Source organism: Narcine bancroftii, chromosome 11 (genome assembly GCF_036971445.1).
Source record: "Narcine bancroftii isolate sNarBan1 chromosome 11, sNarBan1.hap1, whole genome shotgun sequence".
Classification (NCBI taxonomy): domain Eukaryota; kingdom Metazoa; phylum Chordata; class Chondrichthyes; order Torpediniformes; family Narcinidae; genus Narcine; species Narcine bancroftii.
The window spans coordinates 51,816,000-51,828,494 of NC_091479.1; the positions used below are offsets into that span (position 1 = coordinate 51,816,000).

General features: G+C 47.7%; 1 long non-coding RNA gene across 1 annotated transcript; it reads right to left on the bottom strand.

Annotated features, from left to right (window-relative positions):
* Positions 1-6,860: 6,860 nt before the first annotated feature.
* Positions 6,861-11,572, bottom strand: LOC138745372 (uncharacterized). Its single transcript, XR_011346225.1, has 3 exons — positions 11,391-11,572; positions 10,713-10,793; positions 6,861-7,364 (listed from the first exon to the last, which is right to left on the bottom strand). It is a non-coding gene; the product is annotated as an uncharacterized lncRNA (long non-coding RNA).
* Between the last annotated feature and the right edge of the window lie 923 nt (positions 11,573-12,495).

The following is a 12,495-nucleotide window of genomic DNA, read 5'->3' on the forward strand; positions in this document are numbered from 1 at the left end:
GGGAGACTATTTATTATCAAACTTTCCTTTATATTTATTACCGCTTCCAATTTAATGGAGGACACAAGTGGTTGTGTCAGCCAGCTGGACCGCCTCGGTGAACCTCATGGAGCAGGCAATCATGGTGAGAAGATAACTCATCCCACGGGAGGCCGGTAGTGACCCTACAATGTCATTGTAGATGTGGCTGAACCTATGTGGTGCTGGCTCGAATGTCTGGCATGGTGCCTTCACGTATGTCTGCATTTTGGTCATCTGGCAGAGTGTGCAGGCCTTGGCCCACTGACAACCTGTTTCTGGAGGCTCAGCAAGACCAACCTATTGACCACCATTTTGACAGTACTGATGGCCGGGTGCGTCAGATTGTGCACCTCATCATAAAACTGCCATCTCCATGCTGTCGGCACGATGAGGTGGGGTTTGCCATTGGAATGTCGCAGAGGAGCGTCTACTTACCAGGGTCGATGTTAACATCCTCCAGCCTGAGCCTGGACACTGCTGTCTTGCTTGCAAGGATCTCAGGGTCGTCCTGCTGTCCCCTGCTGAGGGCTAAGTAGTCTATTCACTGGGACAGGGCCTGGATAGACTTGATTGCGGGGGTGGGGCAGTGCGTCACCCACGATGTGTTGAATGTCTGTAGTGAACTCAGACTCATATGAGAGGAGTCGCTGCTGCTTGGCCGACCACAGGTCCAACACTTTATGGAAGGCAAAAGTTAATGGCTTCTGGTCGATGAAGAGACTGAATTGTCTACCTTCCAAAAATACCTTAAGTGCCTGGCTGTCAGGCACAGCACCATTTGCTCTCAGTCAAAGACGCTGTATTTGAGTTCAGGTGGCCAGAGGTGTCTGCTAAAGGACAGGGGCTGCCATTCCCCTTCGATGAATTGCTCCTGTGCACCCCCTACTGCTGTGCTGGAAGCATCTACTGTGAGAGTGGTGGGTGTCTCTGGCCTGGCGTGTACCACAAGGGTTGTGTTGGCCAGTGCGTCCTTGGCCTTCTGGAACGCCTCCAAATCCTCATTGTCCCAGGTAATGTTTTTACCTTTCTCCGCATGATGTGGGCCACGGGGGGCGTGGCAAGATGGCGTAAGGATCAGACGTGCCTTCCAGTCTTCTCCTGACTCTATCTTATTGTTTTGTCTAGAAATGCCCGTTAAAATTCTTTAAAAGTTTAGATAACTTCAGTGCTGTTAATTTAACTTATGATGGTACAATTGGTGGAAAAGAGCAAAAAAAAAACGACAACAGATTATCAAAAAACTACATTTTCCAAAAGTTCAAGTTTTGGAGCCTACCTACAGGAAAGACATCGAGACTCAGCCTGAAATGGATCCCAGGAGAAAGGTACAGCTTTCGGATGTTGAGTTCAATATTACATCGGTAGAGCCCTCTAAAGAGGATGCCAAACAGCCTTTAGAACAAAGAGTTACTCAGGTTCGCACATGTGCAGTAGCATCTGACGGCAATGTTATGAATGAACCACTTGTAGTAACATCAGTTGAAGTACCGGCTGGGGAAAGGCATTTGTCAACTGTAGCGGTGGCACTGCAAACTGCACCTTTTGAGATAAAAGAACCTATACAACTTGATGGATGGGGAAAACCCCGGCCAGCGTCCTCCAGTCATTGCTGGAGAGGCTGTGGCTGGGGTTTCCACACGCAGCTATACTACAAGGAAGGCAACCAGAATGAAGGAAGCAAAAGAAGACCCTTTGGTTATGCAGAAGAAGCAGGAATCTGTTGAGCCAGAATCTCTTCCAATTGAAAAGATTCTTGTGAATCTTGAATCTAAATTATCTTATACAATGCAGGGATTATCCAAGATTATGACTGAACTTGGTACTAGGTTTAATACTCTGTGGTGAAAATACATTCTCAACAGATGGCTGAGTTTGGAGCTTTTAAGCTTGAAGTGAGAGATAAATTTAATTCGTGTGAAGAAGATATATACGAAATACGAGATCATGTTTCAGATGTGACCAAAATGGTCAAAGACTTACAAACTCAAAATAAAGATTTGGTGAAAAAGATTGATTATTTGGAAAACCAATCCAGACGGAACAATATAAAGATTATTGGTTTGCCGGAAGGAATGGAGGAACCAGACCCAATAAAATGTTTTACTGAATGGATTCCGCAGGTGCTGGGTCAAGAACATTTCCCGGAAGATATAATACTGGAACGTGCTCACAGAGCCTTGCGTAGAAGACCTATTTCAGGTCAAAGTCCAAGACCTGTTTTGGTTTGTTCGTTGAATTATTACGACAGAGAAATAATTTTACGAGTGGCAATTAGAAATGCACAACAGAGAAAATCACCCTTGATGATTCAAAATAATCGAGTTTTCTTCTATGCAGATTTGAGTCAAGAAGTTATGTTCCAATGACGGGAATTCAATTCTGCTAAAGAGTTGTTGTGGAAGAAAGGTTATAAGGCAACCTTTAGATATCCAGCTGTTTTGAAGGTTTTTCAAGATGGTTGCCAACCAAATTTCTTTGATTCTCCAAAGGAAGCTATAGCATTTGCTCAAGAGCTGCCAATTACTCGGTTTCAACAGAGACGTAGTCGCCACGATCTCTAAGGAGACAAGAGATGGAAGAAAAGAGCCGTGCTCCAAGAAGGAATGGTTGTAATGGTGACTCGGCAGTTGGAGCTGATTAAAAGAAGAGTTGTTCTTTTTTTTTAATTTTTTTTTAAAAAAGGAATATTAAATAATGATGATGTTAGTTTAAGATGAAGTGAGAGTTGGGGGAGAGAACTGGATGGGTACTATTTCCTGAAAGTCATCTGCTACGTGTGAGTTATCTCACACCCATTTTTTTTGGGAGTTACCGCATTGCGTGGTTTAGACGGGAGGGGGTATTTTTAACCTCCTACCTGTTATTTTTCCTTTTTTTGTATTATTAGATTAAAGAGTTAAGGGTTTTCTTTTGTGTTTATAAAAAAAAGCATAAGAAAGTATTTGATTGTTTAAAAAACTAAAAATTCATGTGGTTTTTTTTGTAAAGTTTATTCAGTAGATCAGGAATATTTGAAATTTAAATGTGAATGGGATGGATAAGTTTTTTTTAAATATTTTTTCTTTAACTTTAAGTTGAAAGGAGTGGTAATTCAGGTGCATATTATTTTGCTATTTTAGTTATAGAACGAAGGGAATAATGGTGAATGTTATAAATTGAATTGTACAATTCTTAATGAGGCTTGAATTTTGTTTGTGGCTTATGCTCTATTTGTTGAAGATATAGATTTCGTTGTAGATGTATTTTTATTATTTGGATATCTGAATTTTAACGTAATGTTTGGGGATATTTAAATGTGGTATTGGAGCTTTTATTGGGTAATTATTCAAGGTTAAAAGGGAAAAATGGTGGAAGAGTACCAAATTTGAATTGTACAATGTTTAAAGAGGTTGGAATTTTGTTTTAAGATGGCAGTTTATGTGACTAATATGATGTTAGATGTGAAGTTAGTTGATATTTGGTGAAGGTTTATCTCTATAGAGAAAGTTTTATTGTTCATCTTTTTTTTTCTCATGCTACAATTTTTTTTAAAGAATTGATTATTGTTTAAGAATTTTTGATAGACAATGTTACTAATTTTACTAATTTTTTATTTTAAGTTTGTTAATTATATGTTTCATCTTAACTCTGTTAAATATATGCATTTAAGTTTGATTTAAATATGTTTTTTAAGTCTGATATCTTAGTATTAATTACTTTTCTTTTTGTTAGTATTTTAATCGGTTATGTTTTTGGTTTTTTTGTAAGTGGGTTTTTTTCTCACATATATTATTAACTTTATTAATTCTTCACTCTTTATATTGGGGGGAAGGGGGGGTTGGACTAATTTGAGTTGGGTTATTAATGTGTAATAATTATTGGGGAGGGTATACTTTATTTAGATTACTGATACTGTATTGTAATTTTATTATTTTGTTCTTAATTTTTAAATGTAATTCTATATGTTATTCATGTTATAAAATCTTAAATAAAGTTTAAAAACAAAAAAAATGATGTTGGCCACTACCGGTATGAATCGGTGATAAAAATTAATCGTACCAGTGAATTCTTGCAGCCCCTTCATTATGTGGGGTTTGAGGAAGCACTTAACAAACTCTATCTTTTCAAGCAGGGTTTAGTTCCGTGCCTGTTGATTTGACCCCCAAGGAAGTCGAACGTTTCCAACCTGAACTAGCACTTAGCAAGGTTTATATAGTAAGTCCAAATTCCCGCAGCCAGGCGCACAGTCACATTAGATGGTCTCTGTTTAGCTTCATTGCCACCACTTTGACATATTGTGGTTACTGCCACCCTCTGCTGTTGGAGAATATCCTCCTTGGTCTCAGCCCCTCAATGTAACTAAGAACCCCTAAAATGCCCCTAATGTTTTGGCCTTCATCACTACTCCTGGCAAGGCATTCTTGACACCCACAACTCTGGGTAAAAGAAAATACCCCTGATATCTCCCCTAAATCTTCCTCCCTTTGCTTTAGACAGATGTCTTCTAGTGTTTGCTACTCCGATCTGGGTTTCAGGCAAACTGAAGGGCATCTTTCACTGAGTTTCTGGTTTTCCAGCAGTTCTGGATGTCTGTCTCTGGATGCTCTGCTCCGTGGACCACCCCGCAGTATCCCATCTAGTCCTAGAGTCTCTGTGTCAGACATTCTCTGCTGACCACTGCCTGATGGCTTTGTGGTCAAATGTGTTTGTCTATGAAACCGTTCCCAGGAAGGTAAAGGGGCAAAGTCTTGCTGACTGGAACATTGTGCAGCACCAGGGACAGGCCAATCTTTCGCAACACCTAAGTCAGGTAGAACCTCAGCACATAGCAGCATTTGGTGCCCTTGCACTTTGGTTGCAAGCACAGCCACACACAATTATGGCCATGCTGGTTACACCCTTGTCCCCATTGATTGACGATGTACACGGTCCTTCTCCAGACTCTATCCATTTTGGACCCTCACATGAATAGGAAATTTGTTTTGGGAATTGACAGGGTGGTGGTGTGGGGATGGGCCAAACCTGGCTCACGTGCAGCAGGACCGAAAGTTCCTTGCACATTGCACCTGATAATCAGGTTTTACCCGAATGACAGAGATGGGTATCTCTGTGGTTCTCCCTGTCTCCTGGACCTGGGGGTCTTTGTACTGCTCCCCATCTCCTTAAGTTGGTGCTTTGTTCTCCACCACCCCCACAAGAAATCCAAGACCCCTGGATGGAGGGCAGAGGCGCAGAGAGATCAGTGAGAACACGGGTAGTTTCAACAGGGTGGGGTCCATCCAGGCGCCTGATAACAGGAGGAACCAAGTGGGAAGGAGGATGCAGGGCATTCGATAGCAGGACATTGCGAGAGAGTGGATTCCTCGAACTCTTGAGGGGAGAAGGCGCTGGTCGATCCAGCGGTTTAGGTGGGGCAGGGTATAGACATGGCAGCTGACTGGAATTGTCAGCGGGTTACTGAGACCTGGGAAAGGAGGGGAAGGAGGGTGCAGTAGTGTTCTGAGAGTGCTGAGGGAGAGGCAACATGGGTGCCACCTCAAGGCAATGGTCCCCTGATTGATTGCAGGGATGGGCTCTGTAAATAGACTCATAGATATCCAGCACAGAGCATCTTTGTCGCCCTGCCATCAGGAAGGAGATATGGAGGAATAAAAGCAGAGCAGCCAGGGAGGGAAATAGCTTCTTCCCACAGGCCGTGCGATTGACAAGGCAACATGAGCTGGATGGGAGCTAAGAATGAAAAGGGTGAGAGGAATATGGACTGATTACAACAGCTCAGCTAGCAGGAGAGAGGGGCTGAAGGGCCTGTTTCTGTTTTGTCTATCTGGACCAGCTTTTGAGTTCAAGCTTTAAAAAACCCAATCATTTTTAAATTTAATATCAACGGTACAGAATGAATCAAGAGACAAGATGTCTGTCCAGCAGCAAGCGTCGAAGGCACTTCCTGAAACGGAGGCTCTGAAACCACAGGGAGGTTCTGGACGGAAAGAGGCCCAGCTTCTTCTGGAAGGAGGAGAGGAGAGGCAGGGGAAATGCGGGGGAAGGGAAGGGGAGGGGAGGGGCTAGGGATGCCGTCCACCGTTCACCTCCCCTTTCCTCTACCCCGTTCCCCTCCCCTTTCCACTGCCCGTTCCCCTCCCACATCGCCTCCCCCTTCCAGTCCCCAGTTCCCGTCCCCCGCTCGCCTCCCCCATTCCCCTCCCCCTTCCCTTCCTCCTACTCCTAACCCTAACCCCTAACAAAATCCTAAACCTAACCTTAACACTACCGATACCCCCTACCACCACTCCACGTCCCCTAACTCTACCCCCACCCCATCCACTAACCCTAACTTTATTCCTACGCCTATGCCACCCCCTAACCCCAACCCTAATGCTACCCACCATCCCCTAACCCCAAACCTCACTCCTCCTCTACCCCACTGCTCCTACCCCCTTCCCCTATACCTAACACAAGCCCACTTCCCTGAACTATAGACCTAACCATAAACCAAGATATAGCCCTACCCCATGTCTCCTAACACTAACCCTAACTCTACCCAACTTCCCCAACCCTAAACTAAACCCTATCCCTATCCCTTACAACCTACCTCCTTCCCCTAACCCTACCTCCTACCCCTTCCCATACCCGCACCCCCTACAACTATCCCCTTCCCCTAACCATACCTCCTACACCTTCCCCATACCCACACCCCCTACAACTACCCCCTACCCTATCCCTCACAACCTACCCCCTTCCCCTAACCCTACCCCTTCCCCATACCTGCACCCCCTACCACTATCCCTACCCTATCCCTTACAACCTACCCACTTCACCTAACCCTACCTCCTACCCCTTCCCCATCCCCGCACCCACTACCACTACCCCCTACCCTACCCCTTACCACAACCCCTACCCTTACCCCCTTCCACTACCCCCTTTCTCCTACCCCCTTCCCCTCCCCCTCCTTCCCCTAGGTTAGGGGTAGGAAGGGGAAAGGGAAGGGGGAGGGGAAGGGGAGGAGGAGAAAGGGAGGGGAAGGGGGAGGGTTAGGGGAGGGGATGGGGGAGAGGAAGGGGAGGGGGAAAGGGGAAGGGAAGGGCGGAGGGGAAGGGGGAGGTGAAGAGTGGAGGGCTGGGGTTAGGGCATAGGTGTGAGGGCAGGAGAAGGGGAAGGTGAGCGGGAGGGGGTTGGGATGGAGGAGGGGTAGAGGAGAAGAGGGGAAGTGGGTGAAGGGACATGGAAGAGGCAGGGAATGGGGTTGGCAGGGCCAGAGGGATACGACGGGGAGGGGTTCAGGCCATCATGATGTTGTCCGTCCTCTGTTCAGCTGGGATGCGAGGTTCTTCTGGACTCGTGTCTTGTCTCTGAGATCGCTCCTTCTCCTGGGAAGAGAAATACGAGTGATAGAGATACTGCCTCTGAGGCCTGATCACAATGACTTTGGAGGGTCACAACTCTTTCCCCATCATCCCCCCTACCCCTGAACACTGGAGCCTTTCCCCTTCCTCTGCTTTACCTGAGGAAGTCTGTTTTGGCGAAAAACACGATCTCTCTCTGCAGAGCTCAGAGCAACGTGTGTCCATCAGGCAACACCCTGGTTCTCCATGATATGGCAGCAAGATGTTAGACAATCATGGATGGATCAGTCGAGACCATTCAGCTGATCCATCTGAACCTACCCCACAACAATGTTACCCTCCCCTCCCTCACACCAGTACTCTCCATTTTTCTTGAATTCCTGTCCATATTAAAATCCTTTTCATGCCTTTTTTGGACCAGCCTCCGCTACTACCCCAACAATGCATTCCAGCCACCCACTACATTCTGTGTGAATAAAATGTACCCCTCACGTCTTGCCTAAATTTCCCTCAGCTCACCTTATTTAGACGTCCTCTGGTATTCTCGCCCCAGGAATGCACACAATATTCCAAGTGTGGTCTGACGAGAATTTTATACATCTGCAACGATACCTCTTGGTTTTTGAACTCAATCCACTGACTCCTGAAGGCCAGCACACAATACACCATCTTAAACTCCCTCTCAATTTGCACAGCAACTTTGAGCGATTTATGGCGCAGGATCTAAATATATCTCAGTCCTGCACACTGTTCATAATCCTGCCATTAACCAAGTGCTCTGCCCACACATTCTTGTAATCCGCATTCAATGAAGATATTGGTGTATATGAAGCTACTTTTAATGGGTCTCCAACCTTCTTTGGAATAACTGTTATTCGTGCCCGTGAAAATTACTCTGGAAATAAACCTGGACCAGTTGCTTATTTAAGTACATCTGATTTACAGGATTGAACTCCATCTGTCACTTCTCTGCAAACTGGATGACCTATGACAACCTTCTACACTGTCTATAACATCTCTACCTCTGTGTGATCCCCTGACGTACCCACCCTTCCACTCCCATCATCATTCATAAAAATCACAAAGAGCAGGGGTCCCAGAGCAGATCCCTTTGGAGAGCCACTAGTCATTGTTCCATCTACTACTACCCTCTGTTTTCTGCAGACAAGCCAATTCTGAATCCACAAAGCCAAGGGTCCATGGATCCCATGCCTCCAGACATTCTGAATGAGGCCTCCGTGGGGACCTTGTCAAGCACCTTACTAAAATCCTCGTGCAGCACATACAGACTTTGACCTTCATCTATTTCCGTTGACACGTCCTCGAAAAACTCAATTTGACTCGTGAAGCAGGACCTGCTCCTCACAAAACTATCCATGAGTTTCCCCAGCATGTTTGGGCATTGCCCTCGGCCCCAGCATCTGCAGACTTCCTGGCCAGTCCCTCCCTTACCCCTTCCCAGAGCTTCCGCATCCATTAGAACATCAAGCATTGCTGCCCAGTACAGGCCCTTTGGCCCATAAAGGCTGTACTGACCTTTGTAAATGTTCTCCACAACCTTTACCTGTACCACACCCATAGGAACATAGGAAGTGGGAACAGGAGTAGGACAAAAATGGCCTATCGAGCCTGCTCCGCCATTCAATACGATCATGGCTGATCTAATTTATGACCTAACTCGACCTACCCTGCCTTCTTGCCATATCCCCAAATTCCTCTATCATGTAAAAATTCTGTTCCCTTACATCCACATGCTCGTCTCAGAGACTTTTATATGTACCTATTCTACCAACCACTCCCACTTTCTCCGGTGACGCATTCAAAGCTCTCACAACTTTCTGCATAAAAAAAATCTCCCCTCACCTGAAGCGGATGCTCTCTGAGATTTGCACCTGACACTTTAGGGAAGGTTTCTGGCTGTTCATTCCATCAAAGCCCCCCACAATCTTATTTAGAATAAGTTATTAAGCTGTGGAAGGGGCAAGTTGGGAGAGGGAGGAGGGTAGAGAGCTGGTGGGGGAGGGGTGAGAGCTGGTGGGGAGGGGACAAGGCCGTGTTGGGGAGAGGGATCAGGACTGCGTTGAGGTGGTGAACGGGCAGACACGGGTAGATCTACCTGCCGAAATAAAGGAGCAATAAGAAGGCCATCTCGGGATCTACCAGCATCTTCTGGGGCTTGATGTCTCAATGGAAAACCCCCTGAGGATGGTAGTAGGCCATGCTCTGCTACAGCTGGTACATGAACATCTGGCAACACAACGATATAACATGACCCACTCTGCCTCCACACTGGCCGGGTCTGGATCCTGAGGGTAAGGGGAGGTGGGTGAAGGGCCCCTCCCTGCCAATCAACATCCATCCTCATCATCCTCTCCACCCCTCTCCCCTCACTACCCTTTCTCTCCTCACCAATACCCATTGAGACCCTCATGCACCCTTCATCGATATCCAGTCCCCAGCGAGACTTAGCCAGTAAACTCCTTCATATCCTCCAACCCCACCATCCAAGCTTGCCCCAGTGGACAACTTGACCACCCAGACCCACAACCACCTGATGTAGATCATGGGAATGGGCTGCTTGGCCTTGTTGAAGTGCTGGGCCATGTAGTGAACCGTCTCGGGAACATAGTCCAGACCCAGATTCAAATAAACCTCCTCTTTCTCTTGGACACAATACACACATGTCAGCTGGATTTACCCTCCAACACCCCGTGCCTCTCCCAACTGGAGTGCCAGCCCCTCCTGCTCTCTGTTGGCCTGATGCCCCCACTGCTCAACACAACATGGCATGAATCCAAGGGCTCAGCGAGCAGAGCGTCAACAGGCCGTAGTGGACCCGTCCGCTGCCCCATCATTCGGCTTCTGGTGAGGCTGCACAAAATGTGCAGCTCTGACCGCCCTCCCTAGTGAGGCAAGGATTCACCGGGAGAGAAAAACCATTGACGTTTCAAGATGAGACATGTTTGCAGCCGGGTGTTGGCTGGGGTCGAACATGTGGAGGCTGAGTTGTTGGGACGATTCAGAGCAGGCGTTGATTTGGAAGGGCACCAAAAGGTTCTGTGGAAGTGAGTTATGGGGGAAAATACATTCGTGAAATGAATTGGGGAAACAGACTGGAGGGGCTGAGTGGCCGAATTTGGCGACTTTGTCTTGTGGTCTTGGCTGCTGCTGTCTGGAATTGAAATGGCAAGAGGTCATGAGTTAATGGGTGAGGAGCAGGGCAGCCAGCGTCAAAGAGTCGGCACTGGTCAGAGGGGCAGGATGGAGGCAACAGAGAGGCTGCACCGAGACAGATCGATTGAAGGAAAGGGGAAGGTAGCAGCAAATGAAATGCATCAGAGTGGGGGTGGGGTGGGTGCAGGTGGATCTTACCTTGACTACAGAGGAGTAGAAGTTGAGAAGAGCGACGATGATGGTGTGATCCAACTTTCGCACGATCTGCAGTTTGCGGTTCTATGGCGAGAGAGGAACATCAGCAAGGCTGGGCGATGGGTCGGGGCCCTGAGGGGCGACTTGTCCAAGTTGAGGGGGGAGGCGGGGAGGAGATTCGTCAAGAGGTCAGAGGTGGGGAACTCCTAGGGAGGCCGAAGTGGGGGACTTTTCGAGAGTCAGTGGGGGGGACTTTTCGTGTCGCTGGAGTGGGGACTCATCAGGGGGTTCAATGAAGTATCATTTCAGTTTTTATGATTATTTTCCCAGCTTCTACTAAACAATTAATTTGCAGAAAATCTTTGATATTTGCCAGCTGTGTGTGTGTGTGTGTGTGTGTGTGTGTGTGTGTGTGTGTGTGGGGTGGGGGGTTGTGTGTGGGGAGGGGGGTGCTGTTGTAGGTTTGTGTGACTTTCGCTGTTTCCAAACCCCATGGCTGCCTTGGTCTCTGTCAGATGCTCCTCTTTCCACCCACCCTTCAAAAATGTGTTTGGGGTGTTTGTCAATTGGGTGTAATTGTGTGAAACAGGCTCATGTGTCGCAAGGGCCTGTGAACGTGCTGTAGGCCTAAAGTTAAATATCAGGGATTTCCATTTCCACACAACTGCTCCTCCCCCTCACCTTGAATCTCTTGTCCTGCAAGATCTTCTTGATGGCAATCAGCTCTCCGGAGTCCACCAGCCTTGCCTAGTACACCCCACCGAAAGATCCATTGTCGATGATTTTATCATCTGTGCAGGACACCACCTTGGGGACGTTGGGTCCATGACACGGTGTGGCCACCTCTGTTGTGACCTTATTGCCATGTCCTCTGGGGCAGAAGCAGCAGCATTTACACACCCAGAGGGTACACAACAGGTCATTTATCCCAACCCAGCCTTGCTGTCCAAGTTAGTCTCTACCCCTCCCTCTAACTCCCTTCCAAGGATCACCTAAATGTCAGAATTGATCCTCTGGTGGTTCTTTCCAGCCTCTCAGTAGAAATATTGCCACCCCAGGTCCCTCTTTGATCACTCTCCTCAGACTGAGGCCAGTTCCGCAGCCGTTCACTTTGTCTACAACCCTCCCTCCATGAGAGCACGTCCCGGGGAGATGAAGCACTCTGAACCCCACCACGGGTTTAGCAGAAGCCCTCCACATTCCCAGAAGCTCAGCAACACCGTGATCTTCCATGATGCAAGCGAGACCTCGTCGCATGAGGGAGCAGGTGGTGCGGAGATAGACCCATGCTTCGTCACTCAACTCTGTTGGGTCCGCCGCAGCAGAAACACTTTCTAGCACCTTGATCCAGGTCCACTGGGGGAAAGAATCCTATCCCGGTTTGGGGGGTGTGGGGGTGTATGCAAGGGTGGAAGGGATCTTGTAACCCTGGGGGGGTGGGGGTGGGTGGAGGAGCGGTCCTGTCTCTCAGTGGACAGATCCCATTCCAGGTGGAGGGGGAGCTCTGTCCCATTTCTGTTGAAAGGTCTACCTTCCATCCCCCTCGCAACTTCTCTTCTCCCTCAGACACCTCACACTCTCCCCTGCCCCGATTCCTCTACCACACTCTGATCCCCCACCCAACACCACCCCCATGGTTTCCCCAGTGCCTTCCGTCCCCTCGCACCCCATCCCCCCAGCTCAACCCTATGTCCCATACCTCTGATCCAATCACCCTTGACATTAGCCCCTGATGAAATCCCATTCCTTCGTTCTCCCCTCCACTCCGATAGACCCCATCCCTGTA